At 41.6% G+C, this 21911-nt stretch overlaps 1 long non-coding RNA gene across 4 annotated transcripts in view; it reads right to left on the reverse strand.

The window, feature by feature from the left end:
* Nucleotides 1–1801: 1801 nt before the first annotated feature.
* The window catches only part of LOC143441318 (uncharacterized), a 75556-nt gene continuing 55446 nt past the window's right edge, over nucleotides 1802–21911 (reverse strand). For all 4 annotated transcript variants that reach the window (XR_013108612.1, XR_013108614.1, XR_013108611.1 and 1 more), the window contains 3 exons: nucleotides 5608–5723; nucleotides 4077–4255; nucleotides 1802–3475 (listed from right to left, as the gene is read on the reverse strand). This is a non-coding gene — a long non-coding RNA (uncharacterized LOC143441318). The remainder of the gene's footprint in view (nucleotides 3476–4076; nucleotides 4256–5607; nucleotides 5724–21911) is intronic.

Raw genomic sequence — 21911 nt, forward strand, 5'->3', positions numbered from 1 at the left:
AATCCTTTGCTCCAAGTATTGGAGAAGCCAGAAGTAAGCTTCATTGTTGATTAACCAATATCAAACGTTTCCCGAGGATAAACATAGCATGGGTGCTATTGGGTTTTCCAACATGAAAATCAGGCTCCAGCTCCGGCTTTCTTTGTGATGTAATCTGAATGCAGCTAGAGAATCACAGCAAGCGCTGCAGATGGCACAGAATAGCCTAATTACAATTCTAAATAGCACTAGATGATCTTCTAAATAGAAAAAAAAAACAAGTGAATTAATTTAAAAGGACACATAAAATTGCAGTCATGGGGAGATAAATCTTTCATTAGCAAATTATTCCATTTTGCTTGGCCACTTGTAAGTAACTTTTAGATCACCAAGGACACACACCCCCTGCACACACACACTTTCTAATGGCTCATGAAACAAGAAAAAGTAATTCTATTATAATCTGTTTCTTTTGAAGAATCCCCCGAGGAACCCTCCTCAAGTTGAGGCAAATGAGCAGACACAAATACATCCATTTACAATCTCCTTGGAAACTAGAATTGCTGGCAAATTCAGGCAGCCAGCAGCAAAATGTTTTGTTTTTCTAGGTTCACTTAAAAGGAGGGAAATATTGTGGAAAAATTCAAAGGCAGGTATGTATAAGTGGTAGAGTTAGCTGCTCTATCCTCTAGGGTCCTGAGTTTTCATGCACCAGAGAGACGACTGCTTTGCCAAGTATGCGTGCTGTGCCATCCATATGAAATAAGCCAATAGAAACTGATAATAAGAATAAAGATGGCTGCCCTTGAGTGCATGGTTGGCTGGAAGAGATGCTGCAGTGCTTTGTCTTGTCAAGTGTTAATTCTCACAACCATTACACTGCTTTCTTAATTCTTAAAAAAAAAAAAAAATAAGAAAGAAAGAAAGAAAAGAAAAATAAATGGAGGTTTAGAAAAGTTAGAGGTCTCTCCTAAGGTCACACAGCTGTTAAGTGACAAAGCTTAGTGGGGTGTAGTGTATGTACTATGACACAGTCCTATAGGTTCAGTGGTGTGGTCAACTCAACCAGCTTGGTGTTCCCTTCAGTTCAGTGTTCCAATGAGTGACAAGCTTCAGAAAATGTTGGAAGGAACCACAGGCCCCCACCACCTCAGAGAATGACTAAAATTCCTTAAACTAGAAATAAAATCATCTGTCCCCACAGGTCACAAGGCTACTCCTGTGCCTCCTCGTGAGTCACTTCTGCACATACCCACAGCTTGAGAAGGAAAAAAAAATCTGCCAGGAAGAAAGGAAGTTATTTGTGCTCTCCCACTAGACGGACAGAGAGATGAAGAGGCGTACTGACACACTCATGCACACACAAATGGAAAACACAGATTTGTTTTGACAACCTATTATACTACAAAAAATATTTATGAATGTAGCTCCAGCAAAGTTGCAGCCATCTTCCAAAAGCATACACACCCCGCCAATGGCTGCTAGATCTGGGGCAGGTGAGAACACACACACACCCTCAAAATGAACGACCCTCAGGCTAAACAGGAAGGGAGCCTCTGGTTTCCCGTGATCAGGATGGCTGTGATGGTCTTCGCACAGAGCACCCTGGTTTTTCACATCACTGTTAGGTGACCACCATTTATTTTGCAATCAGAGCTTGGAGCTGGCAGAACTGAAGTGTCTTGGCAGCTGCAGAGACAAAACTCAACTGAACAAACAGATTCTTAAGTGGTGCTTAGATGGAGCAACTTGGACAGGGTTCAGATTCCTTTAATTCATTTAAATGTGTGATTGAATCCTGCTCATTACCCTCTCGGCGGTATATTATATATTCAGATCTTTATTGTATAATAATATTGAGGGTGGGAAATAAGAAAGGTACAATATTACCAGTTCTTCTTATTATAGAAAGGAGAGCAGCTTTGTTTAGTTATAAACAATAGTCAATAAACGCATATAACAAGTTAATTTTTCACAGCAATCTATAGCCAGAACTTGAAATATGCTATTTTGTTCTTTTGGTCCAAATTTCTTAAGATAAATAATTCCTTCTGTACAGTAGTCAGACTACAGTCTTGGAGTGCACAGTGTGAAAGAGCATGTGGGGGTCTCAGGATCTGCTTAGTGCAAACTCCTGGCAGATGACTGGCAATTCTCTGACATCATTTCCAAGCATCCCCCCTTTTTCACTCTAGTACTTTCTGTCTTAGTCCATTCTCCGGGACTGTAACTAAATGCTACAAACTCAATGGAAATTTATTTAATGGAAAGAAAAGAGGTTTGGCTCACAATTGCAAAAGTCCAAGAACATCGTCCTGGCACCTGTTGAGGGCCATCCTGCTGGGTCATGAGATGGTAGAGAGGGGAGTCATTGATCCTATGAATATGTTACCTTAGAAGTCACTAGGAGTTTTGGCAATAGAAATAAAGTTAGTGACTTCCAGTATCAGGTATTAGGAAATTAATTCTAAGGATCTGAGCCAACATGAGCTCAGAAGCATGGTCCAGGGTTGCCATCATCCACTCTCCTTGCCATCCATAAGCCTGTCCATTTTGTTATTAGTTCCATGTCATCTATCTGCTCAAGCAGTTGTTCCTGCTACACCAAGGATGAGTCATACCCAGTTCCCAACTCTTTCACCATTCAGCATTGCTTAAGAGGATATTTCACTTGGGGACTTCCAACTGTCACACCACCCTTCATGTAATTATACAGTATTATCAAGTGCTATTATCATTTTCTTTCCTATTATTATTAGTAGTAGTATTTCAGTTTTCATGAACTGAAATCATGTCTCCTTTGTGTAAAGCATGAAACAATGGATACATTAACTTTCTTAAGATTTTATTTACTTCACTCTAAAATGCTCAAATGGAGATTTTTATATGCATTTTCTAAATCTCTTAAATGAGAGCATTAACATTTTGTTTTTTCAGCATGGTCAACTTCAGCTTGTATTATAGACAAATGTATAGAATACTAACAGATGTGACCTGGTTGCAGGAACTATTTCATTTTATTTATATCTATCAATTACATGGGGAACATGGACAGAGTTCTTATCAAAGGCTTACTTTTTCATTTCATCCTGTATAGAGGAATTTTAATTCAGCAACATGGCAGCTCTGGCTAGAATACAGACACACCCTTGGCACACACCTTTAAGGTAAAATTAGTTTGTAGAAGGAAGCAGTCATGTTTGGAAGTGACATTTAATTGAGGGGCAGACAAAGTGATGAACCAGAGAAAGATTTGATAGGATGAGTCAGATATATGATATGCCCAACTCTCACAAGAACGGCACAAGGAAGAGAGGCTACTTAAGAGCTGTGCAGGGAATAGAGAGTCAGTCATCTGGGAGTCAGTGCAGTGAGGGCAGTGCAGTGGAGTTGGGTCAGTTCAGTTGTGTTCACACAGTTTTATTCAGTTCATGCAGTCAGTGCAGTCCAGTCTATGGAATTCAGAGGCAGTCCAATGACTCACTTCAATGAACATCTGCAAGTAAAGACGTGTGGACAAAAGGATATGCTGTGAGACATACTGTGACACACTACAGTTTCCACAACAAGATTTACTTATTTATTTATTTACTGATTTATTTATTTGGGGAGTGGTTGCATGTTAGGCGCCATAAGAACCTCTCCCCAAGATGGCGATGGCCACCCAAGGGCCGAGTGATAAACAAGTCCTTATTAGGTGTGAAGGCTGTGCTTCAAGGTGGCCTGATCTTATGCAAGCGTCACGAGCCTATGGAGAGATGATACGTGGCTTGAGTTCATGGGCTCCTGGCAGGGTTTATAAGCTGCGCCCGGGAAGGGCTCGCGGGCTCTCCATCTTGACTACCAACTGCTAAGCCTCCCGAGTAAACTGCTGTGAGAAGGAACCGGTTGTTCAGTGTCTTAATTCCTGCTGGTCAGGGTTGGCGCGGCACAGTTGCAAGGGTGGAGGGTTAATGAAAAAGGATGGGCAGATGAGTGGGATTGGGGTACATGCTGTGAAATTAATTAAGAACCAGTAAGGGTGGGGTTTTGTTGCTGTTGCTGTTGTTTTGTTGTAATGGTGGTTGTTGTTGAAGAAGAAACTTGGTATGACTCACCAGTTAAGAGCCCTAGCTGACCTTCTAGAGAGTCTCAGTTCAATTCCTGGTACCCACATGACAATTCACAACCATCTGTAACTCCAGTTCTAGGTGATCCAATTTCCATTTCTGGCCTCCGTAGGAACTGGTCACACAGGTAGTGTATAGACATACACATAGACAAAACACTCATACACCTAAACCAAAAATTTAAACAAATAAAAAAAAGACTAAATTTCTTGAAAAAAATGTAAGAAATTGTTCCAGTTTCAAGAATATGATAATGTCATTTGAACGTATTTCCTTTGAGGAAGATTGCATTGAAATGGAATGTCTCTAGTGTCTTTACACACAGAGGCATGCCTATAAATCTGTTGTCCTATATTTTATTCCAACATGTTCAGCTGCCTGGGCACTAAGAGACCATGCAGCCACAGTCTGTGATACCATCTAGTCAGCTAAAGATTTTGACAACCATACTTTTGAAAGCATGCGGAATTTAAGTTACAGGGAATGTCCCTCCTAGAAGGCCAGTCAACTGGCAGTAGAATCAGAATCTGTATAATGTTGGGAGGCTCTGAGATGGCAATGCATGAAGTTGTGAGGACAAAGTCAAAGCTTCAGTGGAGACCCTGGGACTGTGGAACAGTTGCTAAGGAAATCCATAGGTAATGACTGAAATCAGTCCAATATAGAAACTCTTTGGGTCTGCAATGAAAACACTCTGGGAGCAAGGCTGCCTAGGCCCCTGGCTATCCCATCACACCACCAAATTCCCAGGATGGTGATGGCCAAGGGGCTCTGACATTAGTGTCTCTCCTGCTGAGTTTCAATTTGTTTCAATCCCATTCCCTTCTCTGTTCTCATTCCTCCTTTTGGGATGGGAATGTTACCTTTGCACGATTGTATCTTAGAAGTACTTAAAACATTCTTGAATTTATACAGACCCATAGCTAAAAGCTTACTTGAGTCTCAGAAGAAACTTTGGATATAGATCTTTAAAAATATTGGAACTGTTGAGATTATGGGGATTCTTGATGTTGGATTAAATGCATTTTACATTATGAAATGGCCATGGGCTTTTGGTTGCCAGGGGCAGCATGTTATGATTTAAATATGAAATACTCTCTTACAGTCTCATGGCATTTTGAGGGTTATACTATGCTAGGCGTTGTTGAGGGAGGTGTCCAGGAAGTACAGCAACTGCCTGCCAACAATTGCCCAGTCTGGTTTACCTGCTCACATGAGCCTACCCTCATGCTTCCAGGGTAATCCCATTGGTTCACAGCTAGTGATGCTATTTTTGATATGGTAGAAATTTTAGGTTGTAGAGCCTAACTGGAGGAAATAAATCATCGGGGCTAAGCCTTTGAAGGCTGTATCTGATCCCTTGCTTCTAGGCTTCATACATTTCTCTGTTTCCTATCCACTATGAAGTTAGTAACTTCTGCTACATGTTTCCAACTGCTATGATGTTCTGACCCTGAATCAATGCAGCCAAAGACTATGAATTTCAGACCTCTGAAACCATAAGCCAATATATACCCACCTGTCTTTAAATTGCTTCCATCAGGTGTTTGTTCACAGTGATGAAACTGCTGACTAATACTCTGAATGACAACAACACGTATCTCATCACGTAAGTAATACACCAACCTTCTGTTGCTGTGGAAAGAGCAGAAAGATAACAAGATACCAGCTCTCTTTTCAAGAATAAGCTTGCTCACACTCCAATTTCACACACATACAGCCTCAACTCTAGAGTATCTGTAAATAAAGTGGCCATTAGTTAATATCAGAGTGTCTTTAAGTATTCTCCCATGTCTTAACCTGCATCTCAGAGGTTTGATTGATTTCTTTTATCCACTCCCATGCTCTTTGGGTATAAGGAATGCTGCCATGTATTTCTTAATGGAATTGGAAGTATAGATGTTACCTGACAGCACATTTTGATTTACAGGGTTGGCTTGTGGTGACGTGACTTAAAGTGTTTTGGCTGCACAATTGTGTGACAGTGATTCACAACAGTAGAAACTGCACTCCCATGTTAATGACATGTTAGAGTGATATTCTCTCACAAAGCTGGGCAGCAGCAGAGAGCTACAGTTCCCAGTTAGGCAGGTAATCACAAACATAAACAACCCATGATTCCACAGTGTACCGTGTTGCTAGCATTTGAGGGATATTTGCTTTTGTGGCCCATCAGATCTACAAAACACCTATCTTTACATGCATGAGGTAGTCAAAGAGTTTATTGTAAAATAAACTTGTGTGAGATTTTCCAAATTGCGGGTTAATTAATGTGGGCTCTGTGAGCATGTTTGAAGTAAATTAGACTAAGATTTAAAGTTGGTTAGTCAGATTAAATAAAGTTTCAACTTACAGTACTTAAACCTAAGGTGAATTTATCAGATATAACTTTATCAAATAAATTTAACTCCTTTTTCATCTGGATCCATATTTGTTAACAATTACCTACTAATAAATAGGTATAAAATGTTTGCCTACTTATAAATAAACTCTTACTTCCCACAATAGAGAAAACTTAAATTCAACATCTTGGTACCAAGATAATTAGATTACTTTTTTGTTTTTAATACAAAATGACTTTTATTAAATCATGACATAGCCCAGTGAGATGATGCTAACCCCAAATGTCAGCATTCAGGAGCTGAAATAAAAAGATTGATAGTTTGAGGACAACTTATACTTTACAGTAAGACTCTGCCTCAGAAAGAGAGAGAGAGAGAGAGAGAGACAGAGACAGAGACAGAGACAGACAGAGACAGAGAGACAGAGAGGAAGGAGGAGGAGGAGGAAGAGGAGGAAAAGGAGAAGGAGAAGAAAACAAATGAGAACAATAAATAACATAAATTGGTGGAGAATATTTAAAACTGTAATACTGACCAAAAGAATTCCTTGCTTTGCTTTTGGGCAAGCAAGAAAACAATTCAACTCTGTTTTATATTTCAAATGATGAGAAATGAGAGTCCTCCGGGTTTGCAATCCAATTCAAAACATAATTTTGTTAAAAACCATTCTAAATTGGAAATTTCCACGAATACCCTTGTTAGAACAAAGGAAAAAAATCTGTTTCAGAGGAACTGTATTCAAGGTGAAAGAAAGGTGTGCCTTGGGCAAGGGACCAACCAGATATTGAGAGATTCTTTGTTAAAGTTACTAAAGATTTTAGACTTCACTTTTTTGCTTTCCTGATAGTTGAATTCCCTGCTATTTTCTCTATTTTGGAACCTGATTCCACTGCTAATCCTGTTCAGCTCAGAAAAGAAGGTACCTTGAATCTAAAACAAAGAACAAGTTGACACAAATTCAACATTAAAGGTCAGATTCAGAGACTTATAATCATATGTCTATGTGACATAAGTGCTTCTGGGGCTTATTTATAGAGAAATAACTGTTTTCAATCAATTTCTCAAGCTAAGACTCAATGTTAGAAATGTTACACCAGGAAGTCAGGCACATCAAGTGGATTTTTAAAGTTTGCTTTAAGCAAAGAGGGAAAAAAATCTTCTGGAGAAATAAACAAGGCAGATTCTTGCTGTTGTTCTCATGTGATGAGCATGTTTTACAGGGTCAACTGTCTAGTGTAGGAGACACAGTATAGGAATCATTCATTCTGCTTCAGGACTATTCAGCCTTTTCCTGCTGTGCCTATTCACAGTGGGACTCTTGAATCTGCACCAAAGAACTGGAACAAAAGAGTTATGTGCATGATGTGCTTTTCATGACTGGCCAGGACATGAAAACCATGAACCACACATTGGTTCAGCAATGTGTAGTATTATTTCATGAAAATACAGGATGAAAACTTCTCCTTTCACTCCTCATTTTGCTTCTTCTCAGGTAACATTAAAAGCATAATGAACCTTTGATACAAACAGATTTCTCTGATACAAACAACACATTTTTGCTCCAAGACCATCCAATGTGATGCTAGCTTTATGACCATGGACACCAAAATACAGTGCTTCTGTTTTTCATTTTCTCTTGGGTATATCTTTAGTGTTTTCCATATATATATATATATATATATATATATATATATATATATATATATATATAATTTATATATATATATATTAATATATTAATATATATATATAATTAACCACCACACTACACACACACACACACACACACACACACACCTTTTATTCCTCCTGGAATAGAAACCATTGCCAGGTCTGTTACAAGTCTGTATGGCTAAAAAGACAAGGTTCACCCCATGTTGGAAGAACTTTAATAATTTGTTTAATTTGTTTCAATTGTTCTTCAAACTCAAAACCCAAGATGATTATAGCAACAACCAGACACTGTAGCTCTTTATATGTAAAGATATGTTAAGGACACAGCCTGGTGTGAGTGGTCACAGGGATGTCAGTTCCATTAGCAAGGCACCCAGCATCAGCCCATCTATGAACATGACAGGTCACTGAGTCCCTAAGAACTGAAAACCCGCATGGCTAGTTTCCTAAAAAGTGAGCAAATAAAAACTCGTCTATTCATGGTTGTAAACTCTGGCTTAAAGTGTTCAATTGCAGGGATGAGAAATGCCAGAGTTTATCTAAAGCAGTTTCCACGGCTGCCTGTCCATCTCTGCCTTCTAAAATGGGTCTGACACTTTGTTAAATTTCAATCCTGTTCACAAATTCCCATTTGTTGACTTCAAACAATGTTACTGATGAGATGGGTTACAACTGCAAACAAAGTATCATTGGCCTCCCAGTCAGTCCCAGTGGCTGGATGAGGACATCTTTGTCATCTCCCGGACAGCCTTTCTTCTCTACCTCATTTCCTGTTTCCTCTGAATTGGGGAACTGAGCTGCAGATGGCCTTTGAACATGGTTTTGAAAAGAAAGCACATTCTGAGTGGAATGGAAGGTGAAAAAGAAGCATGAACAAATACAGGAGGTATAAAAGGTGTGTGTGTGTGTGTGTGTGTGTGTGTGTGTGTGTGTGTGTGTAGTGTGGTGGTTAATAATGTGTATTGGGAAAACACTAAAGGTATACTTTACTGTCCAGAGAACACTAAGGACTTTATTAAGTAGTCTTGAACTTGTCATTAAAGATAGTTTGAATAAAGAAAGGCAATACTACATAACGAGTTATTTGATAAGATTGCTCTGAATTAGAAGTCAGGGAGGAAGGCTGCTCAAAGATTACTGCAGTAGTCTAGACACAAGCTAAATAAGAGTCTTGATTTAGGAGGCAACCATGTGAAAAGAAAAGTGCAAACAATTTCAAAGGGAAAATTCACCAGCATATAATGACTTCTGAGTGTCTGGGACGGACGCATTGAAAATGAATGAGGTTAAATACAGCGACACAAATGGTGACAGCCCTGGAAGAATTTGTAAAGACAGGAAGAAAAAGTTTAACAAGAAAAAAAAATTAAATTGATTTACAAGTCTTAAGTGTGAAGAAGCAGCAGGACATAAAGATGCTAAGAATAAAAAGACATGATTGGAATATGAATGGAAAACCACTCCCATTGAGAAAATAACTGAAGTCACAGAAATTTATAACATCACAAGGAGAGGGAGGGACTGTCCTAACACTTAGGAATGGTCACAATTAGTGAATAGCAGAAGACAAAAGGTGGCCAAGACATCCAAGATAAAGGAGCTAGCTATTCCATAGGACAAGTTATACTAAAGTGAACAGCATTTAGGAGAGAGGAGAGAATTTCTAAAGGGTTCATAAAGGTCAAATATTTCACATTTCAAAAGGTGTTATCAAGCATAGGCATTACCTTTGGATTTAGAGGTCATTTTTGCAAGGGATACAGACTCTGGGTAACAAAGAGATAAAGGATAGTGACTAATAAGTAAAAGTATGGGTGGCAAATCAATGAGTTAAGAATTTTGAAGATATCAGAAACAAGTATGAGAGGAAGAAGAGTCAGAGGAAAACGGAGACATTCTGGCTGTTGGTTGTCCCTTCCTTCCTTCCTTCCTTCCTTCCTTCCTTCCTTCCTTCCTTCCTTCCTTCCTTCTTCCCTTCTTCCCTCCCTCACTCTTTTCCTTCTTTCTTTCTTCTTTCCTTTCTTTCTTTCTTTCTTTCTTTCTTTCTTTCTTTCTTTCTTTCTTTCTTTCTTTCTTTTTTCAGTACAAATGGCTCTTCTCCAGCTAGCATTTACTAAGTGTCTGCACTCTGCCAGCTGGTGAGATCTAGAAGTAAGTGAAACTTGGTCCTTACTTTCAAGTAGTAAGCAATTTAGTGGAGAAAGTAGAAATACAATCATGTTTTGGTCAACAGAGAGTGGTTGGTAGTGTGAAGAAAACAGAGGGCAGTGGAGCTTTACAGCCTAGTCTGGGGTGGAGAGAGGCAATGATGTATGATGTTAAAGGACCTCTTTGTCTTGTTAGCACCATGCTCTAACCAGCTGAGCTAAGTAGCCAGATGAGGCCTTAAAGGAGAGCTCAAAGTTAGGCAGATTTAAATAAAGGAATAAGGGAGAGGCACTGTGCAGTGAGTCTTTGGCAGAGAAGACAGCTCCTCTGCACAAGTCTGAAAACCTGAGTTCAAATCCCAGGACCCACAGAAGTCCAGACACAACAGCAAGGATGTAACCCCACAGTTTCTGCTGCGCGGTGAGAAGAGAGAATCCCAAGAAGCTCGTGAGCCAGCCTGGCACACACAGTGGCCACGTCTTAAACAGGTGGAAGTTGAAGACCAGAACCTGAGGGTGCCATCTGACCTTCATATGCATGCCACACACCATACACAAAGTTTACAGAGATGGAACCTTCCAAGAGAGAAGACAATGAGAAAAAGAATACACAGTGGCAGCTGGCTTCTGTGTGAGGGGAGTATCATTAGGCAGGCTGGTAAAGGAATTCCACTTCCAGAAAACAAAGGAGGGGAATTGTAGGAAGCTGTGGTCAGTGGTTCCATTCCAAGTGGTTCCAGTGAAGAAAGAAGATACTAGGAAGCAGAGACAGAGGCTGGCAGACCCGTGGCTCCCTCTTTTCTTTTGAGGAAATGGTAGAGAGCCCAAGGACAAAACGTAAGTGGGGGTTGTAAAGATCAGAGAAGTGATATTCCTGGATTAAGAAGCCTTCCTTCTTTTTAAGTGAAAATATTTGTTTAAACCTTAAACAAACGAACAAACAAAAACATGGTTCAGGATTCCATCCTTTCCTCAAGGGATACAGAGTTTGGGCTCTGGAGACAGAGTGCTGTGCTTCTCAGTCTGCCCCATGTATATGGATAAAATATTTGATGCTTATAATAAAAAGGTTCTCTGTGCCAGGCCTGTGCATCTGAACTCAAATAAAGTTGTGTCATAATAAAACCTTTAGACAAAGTAACTGTATCAGAGTTTAGGCAGCTCTCAGATCCAGGAGGGTTGACAACCAACTCCACAACACATCAAAGCACACAGAGAAGGAAGGACGAGCAGGAGACCATTTGACTGTCACCAGTCACCCTTTCCTCATTTAAACACCATCTGAGCATTTGACAACATGTAATAGGCTAAGGCCAGGATGCTAAGATTACACCAGACTCTGCTGTTTATTACAAAAATGTACTCCTAAATTGGACTTTTGCTTGCTTAGTGTTAGGTTGCACTTCCTTGCATAAGAACCCCTGTACGGCAGCATCTTCAGGCCAAACTTAGTTTAATAGATGCAAGCCATAGATTTGTTACAAGAAGAAAGATTATAGCATATACATATAGTATACATATAGAATACTCAGAACAGGGTCTGCCATTTAGCAGGTACCCACTAAAAATGTGCTCGTATGATGGTTAATCTCTGTTGTCAACTTGACCAGACTTAGGATCAACTCAAAGGCAGGCTGCAGGGTCCTCCTGTAAGGGGTTTTCTTTACCAGGTAATATGAAGAGGGAAGAACCATTTTAAATGCTGGTGACATCCCCTGATGAAACCTTTGATTTTTGCCTGCCCACCATCACTTTCCCAGGTACCTTCGTCTACCCTGTTGCTCCTGCATTCCTTCCCTGATATTAAAATCTAGCTTCTTTAGTCTTCCAGTGTGGATTGAAGAACAGCAGCTCTCCAGGAATCCTCCAGACTTCCAGCACCAGATGGGTATGCTGAAATATTCCATCTTGTGGACTAAAAACCTCTACCAAGTTCTCAGCCTCTCCAGTGTGAGACAGCCAAGCTATATCATGTACAACAATCTAATAAATCCCTCTTAAAATATCTTTTCAGCCTACTGATTCTATTCCTCTAAAAAGCCTGACTAGCACAGCTTATATTAGAACTAGATTAATGCCACACTCCATAGAATTTTCTAAGATGTGCGTTCTGTTGACTAATGTAGACGGTACCAGTCACTGGTGCTAAAGAGCCTCACAGCTGTAACTACTACAACAGGAATGAAAAGGGAAACAAAAGAAAGGACGGGGCCGCTCTTAGGTATGATAGAGGAAACGGCTTCTTGTAGGCATTAAGGAGAGCATAGGCAAAGACCTCTCAGAGAACCCACGGCGAACAGGAACCTGAGCCGGGCCTTGTATGAAGATAGGGAAGGGAAGAGGCAGGGAAAGTTGCTGAACGAGAGGAGTGTCCTGGGTCTAGAGATTGGCCAGGAAACTAGCATAGCCAAAATGACGGAATTATACAGGGGCCAGAGAGGCTTCCAGGAGGGAAGGCCTGCCCGATACCTGGCCTGGAGAGTTCAAGGTGGGGGATGGGGGATGGAAGCCAAGAGAGTAACAGAGACTAAAGGATGCTGGGAGAATCTGGTGGCCAGCATCCGCCTTGATGTGTTAAACGGACGCCTCAGTTAGCCATTTGTCTCAGATTTGAGACCTAACACACTACAGATTATAGCTTTGATTCCTTAAATTTGAAAAAGCCACATGACCCTCTACAGAATATGGTGCACGTATTTTAAACAGTACATTATTGGTTAAAAACAAAACAAAAACAACAAGTATTGACTCCTTTCAAAGACTTTTATTATTTTAAGGTATCTTAGAATAGGCTAAATTAACCAAAGACAGGACTGGACTGTAGATCATAGAACTGTAGACTGTAGAACAGATTCATATTGCTGGTCCTGATGGTCAAAAGTAGCTTGCACATCACCCCTACTTCTTCAGAAGAGATTTTTTTTTCCACCTGGATAGTTATTAGCTAAACAAGAGGCAAGTGGCTTTCTCTAAGAACACCGTAGAGATTTGGCCAGCTTTCTGCTGAGGTGTGTCAGTAGAGGGCCATTAAAACGGACAGCTGCAGCTCTAAGGGAGCTCCGGAGCTGCTGGGTAGGTGTGTTCCGAGACGGCGCAATTCACATCAGAGGCAACAACACGAAATTTAGATAGTCCACGGTACTGAGAGAACGCAAAGGCAGATGGGAAAGGTTGCCCATGAATAACGCATTTCCTTTTGTGGAGGCTTGAAAAGAAACAAATGGGTCCTAAGTGGGCTTAGTACAAGCAGGGCCCTGGGAAGTGAATGGCGGCAGCTCGTTCCAGCAAGGCCTCCAGTGGAGCGAGTGGCAGTGAAGCGGAGTGGAGAGCATCATTCCAAAACGCTCTAGCTTCCTTCTGGGATTTCACATTCTTCTGGAATCCAGAATTCGTTGTGTTGTCCCTCAGTTTCTAGAACATATTCCTGAGAAGGTATGCAAAAGTATCACAGTCGTAGAAGAACTTAATGATGGTGTGGGGAAAGGAAGGATAAAGAAACCTAAAGGATGAAATAACCACATAAAGAAAAAAACTTAGACGTTGCCCAAACGGGGGATGGGCTGGGGGAAGACATGTAAAAAGTATAAAGCAGTAATTTACACAATAAAACACTAAGCTGTTAAGAGAATACCGTGTATTTAGTGTGTGTATGTGTGTGTGTACACTTAAAATCATGTTATGTTATAAATATTTCTACTTCTCATGATCTCCTGCCTCTCTCCAGCTCTATAGCTGCAGGCTTTGAGCCCAACAGATTTGTTGCCTATCTCAGTTCTGCTCTGCATTAGTTTCACGGCCGTGGCTGACTTACTTATTCTCACAACAGCGTACACTTGCAGAATATCCTCGAATGAGATGTCACGAAACAGCATATATAAGATGCCTAGACCACATCTGGGACTTTAGAAGGTGCCAGAGTATGCATGTCTGGAAAAAAGTTGGACTCCACAGAAGAATGATGCAGCCAAGGGCTGATTTGACTGAAGGTTAGATACAGGAATCAGAAACTCCCAGTCTGGCATTCCGTCTATGGGGCCCTTGTGTGTGCGGGAGGCTCTTTTAGGACTTGAGACGGTTCAAAGAAGGTAAGGAAACTATAATAAACAGGCAGCTGCTTCTGGTATGGGGGAAATAAAGATTCCCCTCTTGAATCGTTAGTCTTCTTAATTAAAGAATTTGAGAATGGACTCAAACGGAAGCTCAAGAACAGTTTTTGTTAGAGTTTAAAAGGAACATCCACAGGGTAGGCAAACTGTCCATCTCAGCAGCTTCTGGGAGAACGTGAATGGAAGAGAGAAAGAACAGTATCCGCACCACCTAAGATGACACGGAAGTCAGACACATGACTAACTGGAAGCCACGGGGTGTAAGGAAACAGTAGAAGAATAAGGAAGCCCAATATGATGGGGAAACCCCAAGTACTAACAACAAAAAAAAGTGCGCTTATGAAAGAGAGAGAAAGGAGAAGTTACGGTTTTCTGAGTAATTCAGGAAATCAGGCAGGATTGGCTAAGCTGCTCGGTTGTAAGCCAATAGAATGCTGTGCGAGCGGGGGGGGGGGGGGCATGGAAAATGTGGTGTCTCATTGAAGGACTAATTATGCTGCCTGTCTCTTTAGCATGGCTTCAGGTGAGCCCACCTTCTTAGGGGTAGTCTCCTGGGCAGGTGATTGAACCTGCCCATCTGGAATGCTAGGTTTCTACCCAGGCCAGAGACTACCCTTTTGATCAGGAGGAATAATTTATTTTTTCAACTCTAACTCTTCCCTGGGCTCCAGATAAAGTTCTAGTTTCAAGGAAGACTCCCCAAGGCTCTGACCTGGCTCAAGATATCAAAGGATAACATAGAACTGGAACCTAGCCGGGGCTCTATCTGCCCCCTGATGCTCAGGGTCCAGTCAACATTGCAGCCCTTGACTTCTTACCTGCTTGATTCCATTTAGTGCTCATCCCTAGAAGGCGCGCGGTTTCAGCCATCAGATATGAGGTTCACATTTTTAAACTATTATCTTTCCATTTTCACATGGAACAATGTGTTTTGTAGCTACAGACTCTGAACTGTGTTCTCAGGAAGCGAGCTGCTAGTACTGCCTGAGGTAGGCCGTGGAGATAGACAGTGGGCAGTTGGTGGCACACAAGTGTGGCACAGGCTAAACATTCAGAGAGCTGGATACAGCTTGGAACATGAGTTGCACCGAAGTCAGGAGCTAAGTAAGTAGGACATGCGACAGAAAGATCTGATACCTGAGGAGGCAGGCCAGACATTGCACACTGCCCCTCTTCCCTGCAGGGGGCGCTCCAGGCAGACCCAATGCCTGCTCATATCCTAGAAATATGTCTAAGAGCTACACAGAACGCTAGCCCCTGCAACACCATGGGCTCCTACCCTGGCTCCTCTCGGAACTCTAGATCTCAGAAGAACCACAGTCTTCTAGGTCCAGAGCTAAAGCCCTGTGAAGTTACAAAGTATATGCATGCCCGGTAGTCTCCGGCTCCACTCAGAAATAGCAACCTTGTAGCCTTATTGAAGCCTCTAGAAAAATTATTCCTCTCGGAAACACGTTGTCATCTAGAAAATGTGTGAGTGCCTACATGCTCCGAGGCTGGCCTTTTCTAAGGCAGGCATCAGGCTAGAAATCCAAAACAGGAAATGGTTGGTAGATGGTCATATGCATGTGCGTATGTGCGCACGTGCACAGAGACAGAGAGACAGAGACAGAGACAGAGACAGAGACAGAGACAGAGACAGAGACATACAGAGAGAGATTTAGCGTAGTAACATAAAGCAGATGTCAAGAGAAATGGGGAAAGGTGCAGGAGATACAGCCCTCTAACATAAGAAGACTCTCTAACTCAGTCATCCTCATGTTTGTGGCGGTGGAGCTCTAACACAGAACATTCTGATTTTAGCATCTGGCCTGGAGTGTTGAACCCAGTATCCGTGGGATGAATCTGGGCCTGAAGCTTAAGGATAAAACCTAGTGTTCCCAATAAAAGTTCCACTACAGAGGGCTCCGGTACAGAGGATAACTCACTTCCAAGCTGTGTAATTCACTCAGAGATAAAAAGGCATCTAAGTCATCTAAATTTACATTATGAGTCTATCTAGAGCTTCGGTTATTCTTACAAAGCACCTGAGAGAATCACCACAGAATAAGCAAACAATGCACGAAGCCGTGTGGGTCTGCTCCCACCCCCCCCACCCCACCCCACCCCGCCTTGCCTCTAGACAAGATTTACATCTCATAGTCGTGCACAGTGAGTTCTGAGTACACCTTCTCTTTCCTTAAAGTCCTTGTTGGAAAGTCAGACAGCTTACCAGCCTCATCACCAGGCCCAAGGCTTTCTAAACCTCGGGGGTTTGGGACTAGAGAGATGGCTCTGCTGTAAAGAGCCCTGGCTGGTCTTCCAGAAGACCTGGGTTCAATTCCCATGAATCCACATGGAGGCTTGCAACTGTGTGTAACTTCAGTTCCTAGGGATCCAATGCCCTCCTCTGACTTCTGTGGACACAGATACATTCAGGCACACACACACACACACACACACACACGTGCATTAAATAAATAAATAATATATTTTTTAAAACTTCTGGAGTTCATGGTCAGGCAGCTCACATTCTTATAAGACAGACATTCTCCAAACCAAGGCTTATGTCTAGAGAACTATACTTACATATATGTGAGCACAGACAAGGCTCCATGACTAGAGCAGTAGAATAAAGGTCACTTGGAAAAGATGGAGCAGGATAAGACAATGGAAACACAGCAACTAGATGTTCTCTTCCCCTTTCTGTGGCCTATGGCAGCTTCCCTTAGTGCTTTGGAAGATGGAAGGTGAAGGACAGTAACAGTAACACCTGCTGTCCTTCTGCATCTCTAGCCCCAGGGGGCGCTTTACCACAGAGGCACTGGCTCAGTCAATGTTAACAGAATAGCAACACGGACCAGATTTGGCCAGACTAAATCAAGCACTCGTGTTGTGCCTATCCACAAGAACAAGCTAAAACCCACTTTCGATACAGAGCAGTGTGTTTCTGTTTCTCGAATTGAGCAAATTTATTTTATTTTATTTTATTTTATTTTATTTTATTTTATTTTTGAGACAGGGGCTAACCTAGGCTTCTCTTGAAACTGCTACACAACTGAAGATGAACTTGAACTCCTAAGCCCTCTGCCTCCTCTTCCAAGCGCTGGGATGGCAGGCCTGTGACACCGCATGTGATTCTTAAAGGAGCCAATTTCTTTACAGGCACTTCCGGTTCTCGTTCAGCAACTGAGCAGCTGGAATATTTCTTTATCATTTAAAGATTATAAAGTCCAGCCCCAGATCCAGTTTGTCCTGAATAGATTTTTTTTTTTAGTACTGTCATTGCAACTAAGGAGCAGTTTGTCTGTCCCAACAAAAGATAAGCCTCCTGTTAGCCAACAGCTGCCAGATGTTGAGGTGAAGGCACAAACAGCTGTGCCAACACCAAAGCAAAATGGTTGGTTTCCTGTCTAATGTAGGGACCTGGACAAGCCCACACAAAGGGGCTCCTTGCCAGCCTGTGCTGTATCTTCAGCAGGGCAGACAGGGTTCAAACAGGAATATGCTATTTGATATGCAAATAAAGCCTCATTCTGACATTTTCCAAACAGAAGACATTTTCAAACATAGAAGCGATTCACCTTTAATTCCCCCCTCATAGTCATGTTTTGGTTTTCTCTGGCTACCACATCGGCAATCGGGCTAGCAAAGATGGGCTGTGTGCTGCTGTGGTCTCCCTTAGTTTTGGCTGGCCTGTTCTCGGCCTTACTGCAAGATGCCAAGCACTAAAGTGCTGGTTTTTCTCCTAGGTAAACAATGGCTGACGCATAATCATGGCCCTTTCTTTGCACATACAGTGTTTATTGCTGACCTAGGAGAACACCTCTAAAATGCCTTAGTCTGAAAACCAGTCCGAGTCGTCACATTTCCAGGAGACATGCCCCCTCTTGTGGTGGCTACTGAGTACTGCAGGCCTAGTTTCCTGTGGGAGGACAGGAAGCCGTTCAACAACTTCCCACACTTAGACCTGTGACCAGCAAAAATCTTCTTGGCCAACCCGGTGAATGCCAGCTCTGAGTGCTTATTCTAAGAAGTTCTAGACATAACAAATGAATTAATTTGTAAATAAACATGCTTAAGTCCTAAGTAGCAAGGTACCTTGCTAGTCTCCAAACATAACCTTCTTCAGATTCATAATGAGATATTAATTCATGTGTGATTAAGTGTAATGAATTATATTAAGCAATATTTTTCATGAAAATCAATTTAGCCTTCTAGAAGCATTAAGATAAAATCTTGTGTTTAATTTTTCGATTTTAAAATTATTGATGTCAATTGAGAATAAACAGCTGCAACTTCCCTGTTAGAGATTTCTAGAAATCATTGAGAAAAAAAGGGCCAATTTGGTGTTGCAAAGGATATAATCAATTAATACCTGGTTTAAAAACATAATTAGTGAGTGTCTCCAAGACAAACCAAAAAAAAAGAATGAACGGGTGTGTGTATTGTACCATTTTATAGCTACAATGGGAGAAAGAAGAATATGTCTTTGCACATGCTTTTAATATAAAGAAACTTTAAAAAATACCCTCAAAAGTTAATACATTTATCAGTGTGATGTGCAGAATCAGGTAAGACAAAAATATTTTCTAAGGTTTACTGATTTTTATTTCATGTGTACAGGTGTTTTGCCTGCATGATATCTGTGCACCACATTTCTGTCTGCTACTCAAGGGGACCAAAAGAGGGCATCAGATCCCCTGGAACTGAAGTTACAGATCATTGTGAGAGGCCATATGGATGCTGGAAATTGAACCCAGGACCTCTGGAAGAGCAGCCAAGGCTCTTGACCAGTAAGCCATCTCTCCGACTCCATAAAGATTTATTTATTTATTTTAATATTCTGCTCATGAGTATCTTGCCTCTGTGTATGTATGTTCGTCATATGCATGCCTGGTGCCCTAAGAGGCCAAATGAGGGTGTCAGCTCCCTGGAACTGAAGTTAAAGATGGTTTTGTGTCATATGAGTCCTACAAACTGAACCTGGGTTTTCTACAAGAGAAATGAACACTCCTATCTGCTGCGCCATCTCTCCAGGCCCTGGGAAAATATTTCACTGGCCTCATGTATAGAGGAACTGAGAGGCTAGCCTGGCGACAGAGTGCATGGCTCTGGGTTCTGTTTCCAAAGCCACATAGACACACATCATTTCTGTCAGTCAGTTTTCAAAACGTATGTTGAGTGCATGACTTGGCTTCCAGACTCCAGACCACTTTTAGCTGGCTGGGAGCTGGCAAACAAGTCAGTGTCACCTGTCTCCTGTGAAACCAGGTAATCCAACAGTTAAACCATTTAAAAGATAAACAGTTCTGGATCCTGCTGAGCCCTCTTCTTTCTGAGGCTGCCAATATTCACACATAAACCCACAATTGTTAGTGACTAAGACGTGCTAGATGCTGTTTCAGAAGAATCTGCTTGGACAGCTCAGGGTAGGGTGGGGGTGGGATACAGCAACCTGAAGGATGCACTCCTGCTCAAAGCTCAATGCCAGCATGACTTCCGGTCTTACCTTCATGCCATTTTGATTGCTTATAGCTCGGAGAGTTAATGCATACACAAATAAGCTCACCTACAAAACCGGAGTGGGGGGGGATGGGGAATTTGACTTAGACCATTAATTTTCCAATCCCATTATTTTTCACCCCTTAAAAGCCTTTTTTTGTCTTTTTCTTCTATTCATCCTCTAAAATAAAATGAATTCCACCAATTACTCTAAAATAGAAAATGTACATACAAATGTATGTAACGCATCTATGCATATACTGCATGCATGCAAAAAACAATGGCTTGGACTTCACTCAGTTTCTGCGCCCAGTGAGAACGAGTGAATTATATTTACAGGAAGAAGCCAAAGAGATTCAGCTTGGCTTTAGAATCGAAGACATGCCTGCTACAGTAAATGCCACTGTTGGTACTAAACAAGTTTGAGCTCAAATTCTTTTTTATTTATTTATTTTTATTGGACATTTTATTTACATTTCAGATGTTATCCCCTTACCCCATCCCCCCCCCGCCCAGTAACCCCTTATCCCATCACCCCTCCTCCTGCTTCCATGAGGACGCGCCCCCACTCACCCCCCACTCCCACCTCCCCACCCTCGAATTCCCCCACACTCGGCGTCCAGCCTTCATGGAACCAAAGATCTCTCCCACCTATGCCCTACAAGGCCATCCTCCCCTACATATACCGCTGGAGTCATGGGTCCCTTCCTCCTGGGTGCTCCCAGGCTGGTGGTTTAGACCCTGGGAGCTCTGGTTGGTTGGTATTGTTGCTCTCCTCATGGGGCCACCAACCCTTTCTGCTCCTTCAGCTCCTTCTCTCTAACTCCTCCATTGGGAACACCATGACCAGTTCAATGGTTAGCTGTGAGCATCCACCTCTGTATATGTCAGACTCTGGCAGACCTCTAAGGAGACAGCTATATCAGGCTGAACTTAAATTCTTATCTACTATTTGTTCATTGTAAGAGTTTAAACATGCTAGGAAAGTTCTCTGAAACATCCTCACGTAGAAAACAAGCATGAGGAAACATCCTGCAGAGTTGTCGTAAACATCAGCGGAGGTGAAATGGGCAAAGCCCCTGGTATCAAACACCGTACACTGTAGAACACCAGCCGCTGGTACCGTCCCATTCGTTCATTTCAAAACACATGTATGAGCTTAAGAGGTGACTCGGCCGTGAGGAGCACTCGCTGCTCTTGCAAAGACCTGAGCTCAGTTCCCAGAGCCCACGTGGTGGCTCACAACCATCTGTAACTTCCCTTTCGGAAGATGTGATGCTTTATTCTATTTTTCCCCTGTCCTATCATCCTTCGTGTATGATAGTTTTTAAAAATGATTTCACACATGAGAACTGCAGCTACATTATTCCTGCCCCTTACTTCCCTCCCTCCAAACCTTCTTTGTTCTCCAAATTCATGATCTCTTCTTTAACATTGTATGCATATGTACATATAAAGTCTGCTGGGGATGGATGTATGTATGCATATGTACATATATAGTCTACTGGGGGTGTATGTATGTATGCATATGTACATATATAGTCTACTGGGGATGTATGTATGTATGCATATGTACATATATAGTCTACTGGGGGTGTATGTATGTATGCATATGTACATATATAGTCTACTGGGGGTGTATGTATGTATGCATATGTACATATATAGTCTACTGGGGATGTATGTATGTATGCATATGTACATATATAGTCTACTGGGGATGTATGTATGTATGTATATGTACATATATAGTCTACTGGGGGTGTATGTGTGTATGCATATATACATATAGAGTCTACTGGGGATGTATGTATGTATGCATGTGTATATATATAGTCTACTGGGGGTGACCTTAAGAGTCTACTCTTTTCAGATCAAAATTAAATGTCACATGATTCTGAGAAACTTGGTTCCATTACCTCAAATGTCATGCTTTCAAGTCCCATAGCATGCTGTGCTTACAATGCTATGAAGTGGTGAAAAATATTATACACTGTAATGTAATGTAATGTGCATAAATTTTAGGGACAATCACTCTTGGTTTTTTGAGACATCCTCATGTAAATCAGG

Source organism: Arvicanthis niloticus, chromosome 2 (assembly GCF_011762505.2).
Source record: "Arvicanthis niloticus isolate mArvNil1 chromosome 2, mArvNil1.pat.X, whole genome shotgun sequence".
In the NCBI taxonomy this organism is placed as follows: domain Eukaryota; kingdom Metazoa; phylum Chordata; class Mammalia; order Rodentia; family Muridae; genus Arvicanthis; species Arvicanthis niloticus.